Consider the following 3,537-nt stretch of genomic DNA (forward strand, 5'->3'; position numbering starts at 1 on the left):
TGCAGTGTTTTTAAATGTTTCCGTTTGGTTTAAAAATCAAATTTTCAACTTGAAAATAAAGGGTCGTCTAAATTTGCGTATTATTCACACAAGTCCAATCTTCTATCTAACTATGGATAGGATATGAATGACTACATTTTAACCCGGGACCATTTATCTGTGTCAGTCAACAGCGATGTTTTCCACTCATGTCTGAAAGTTGTTTTATTGTCCCAGTCCAGTCGTTGTTTTCGATAGTATTTGAGTTGGTTTTGTTTTTATTGTCTGAGCGGTTGTGTTCGTTAATATCAGACTTCTAAATTTTAATTTAGGAAGTGAATGGTATAACAAATATGTGTAGCCTCCAATAATTTATTCGCAGTCAATTTATACTTTTGCTTTTAGAGTTTGAAATATCGTATAATGCATATTTCCGACTATCTTTTTTTTAGACTGTAAGTTGACCTCTATATATCTTTGTAAATTTGTTTGTGTACTGGAGTTAAAGTCTCATTTTCACTGAGTCTGGCATGCATGGATCTCTTTTTAAAATTTAGAGAAGGGCTTTTAATGTAAGTCGACCAGTTTGTGATTATATTTGTGCATCTATTAAAATCAAATTCATTACTTGAAAAATTAATCTCAGTAAAAAGGAAAGTACGTTGTCCGTTATTATGATTGGAGTAAACTATTGGTACCAACATTAACCTCTTTTATTTCAAACTTCAAACTAACTGTGTACATGTACTTGTAATTAGACACTATACATCTAATGTAGGAATCAATGAAGGAAAATAGTTCAAGCATTTAGGGCTATATCGATTTTAACGAAATTCCTAAATAAACCCTTGCCAAAAGAATGTGTATTTACGATGAGATGGTTTCTCCTCATTTTCTGCCGAAATCACACCATGAAAAAGGGGTTCATATCAGATTTTCGATGTTAATGATCGCAAAAAGAAACATAAAATTATTTGAGCGACAGGCCCCATTTAATGACAAAACTGAGGTTAGGTCAGACATGTATTTAGCACAGCAAAGTATTTCTTAAAACTGTACCTTTAATTGTACACTTTTTAGAAATAGTGTCTGGAAAAAAATCGGTTTACTCTATAAAAAGGTCAAGACAGTTTGAACCACAGGTATTAATACATCAAATTTAGACACCAAGTGCTTCATAAATAAATATTTAGTGAAATTATGAAAATTTGCATGCCGTTGACATGTAAAACATTAATTGACTTGAATTATAGAATACCAAAAAATAAAATAATTTTAGGCTATATAAAAAAAGAAGCAAAATGAAAGCTAAATATTTTCAACTACATGTACTGGTCTAGTCAGAAAAGTGACATTCTTTAAAACCAAACCGGCAAATCAAAATGAAAGATAAGTCACACAATTGTAATGTTAAAGCAAACTTATTTCAGATTATACATCAGAAAAAAGATAAGTTAGTGTTGTATATTCGTGAAATATTTGCGGCTGAACTATTTATTACTCAATAAGTTGAGACTTGTATGATGGTTGAATTATAACAATGCTATATACTGGTATCCCTAATTTTGTCGTGATATGCAAAGATCTGCAAAGTGTTCAGTCGAACTCTTCATCGATGGTGCTTAAGAAAAAAACAGACCCGCGCCAAGTGTGAAGAAACTGAGAACACTGCTCGTTTTTTTTAATCATTCGATGATATCAAATCTTACATTTGATGATGATGCTTTATAGAGGGTGTAAAGAGAGGGGATAGGCTCTTATCATAGAGTATAAACATACAATTGATTTTGGTATTTGTAGAACACAGTATACACTTAAGTATCGCAAGAAAAAGTTTCACGAAAGTTGTGAGGGGAAAATGCATCAGCTTGAATAGTTCTTATGGTGCGAGTTACACCATGTTCCCCTAACTACACGAAAGAAGGCGAAATAAAATTGCCATTTAACGATGAACGAACAATTAAAACTTTCTTGCACATTGATCTTTTTACCGATTTCACAAATTACGATGAACAACGACAACCTTTTTCACGGCTGCACGTGGAAAAAAATGTCAAAACATGTTGCACGAAAATAACCCTTTACATGTACCACCCTCTTTATATCAAAGTACAGAAATTGAGCTATAGTTTCATCAATATATCTTCATTGATAATGATATTCATCATGCTATAAGAATCTTCATTTATTTCCATATTGTCGGGTGTTTCAAATAGTATTCTAGAAAAGAATTAAAAAAAAAAACTTCGAATTCTAGCCTGAAAATTTAACAAAAATCACTGGAAATACGCATTCGCTACGTGAACTCAAGTTAATTCAAAGGTGGCCGGAGATATGGGAAATTTCCCCGAATATATGAGATGTCCAATTAATCGATTACGGAGGATAGCGTGCATGTGCTTGTACGGTAATGTGTTGACGTTACGTTACGTATCATTTTAGTAACGTCATTGAAATATGTATGGCAACGTAATCATGTGAAAAAACAACGTCTCGGCGCTGAAAGGGTTAACACATTTTACAAAAAATGGGAAGGTTATTACACATGTACAGTAAAGGAGAATACGGCTTCACATAAAACATGGACAACAGATCCGGTTTATTTAAAGTCTCCAATAGATGAAAGCATCACAGGTAAGTAAAAGCAAACACTACTTTTACAGGTACTAACATTGTTTTAAAAAAAAATATGATCAGTGGTGTGATTTGATACACATTGTAATAGTTGAATTGCAGACAATGCATGTGGTAATGGCTTACCTTAACCAATTATGTGTGGGATGTATGTTATATCAATGAATGGTCCGTTTCAAATGAATAATGATAGAATAACTAATCGAAGAATTCAAATAGAGAAAAATATTCAACGAGTGACCGAACAACAAATTAATTCACGAATGTGCGTAGCTCATGAGTGTTGTTCGATCACGAGTTGAATATTTTTCGATATTTGAATTCTTTGATTAGTTATTCTTTTTATTACATTGGCAAATGGCTTTTATTTTATAACATTAAAGTAGAAAATGTAACGAACTATATCTTTTTCTACGCTTTCACAATTTGTTTTTATCCGACGTTATCGACGTATTGGCAACGGCTATTGTTGTATGACGTCATGTAAAATTATCGGTTTTTATATCACTGGGAAATATATGTAATTCATTGCAACCTATGTAATAAATATAATTATGTTATTTACAATACACACTTTACATAATATTTCCATATGGTACAACGGACACAAAACTGAAATGTAACAAGGAAGTTAATCGGACAGATATAATCAAACTGACATTAAAGGGTAATAGTTGCATTCATTTTGTAGTTGGTAAACACTTGATTAAGCATCGAAAAACACAACTATACTAACAACCATTAAAGAAAACTGTTAATTTCAACAATGAACTATCAGTCTGTTTTGCCAATTATACAGTTTAAACACCACTAGTTATCAAGTGCTGGCTAGATAAATATGGTTGCTTCATCGTCAATCTTACCACATCTCCTTGTGTTTATATATATTTTTTTTACAATTGCCGAATATTTTACATGACTTTG

Source organism: Mytilus edulis, chromosome 6, assembly GCF_963676685.1.
Source record: "Mytilus edulis chromosome 6, xbMytEdul2.2, whole genome shotgun sequence".
Classification (NCBI taxonomy): Eukaryota; Metazoa; Mollusca; class Bivalvia; order Mytilida; family Mytilidae; genus Mytilus; species Mytilus edulis.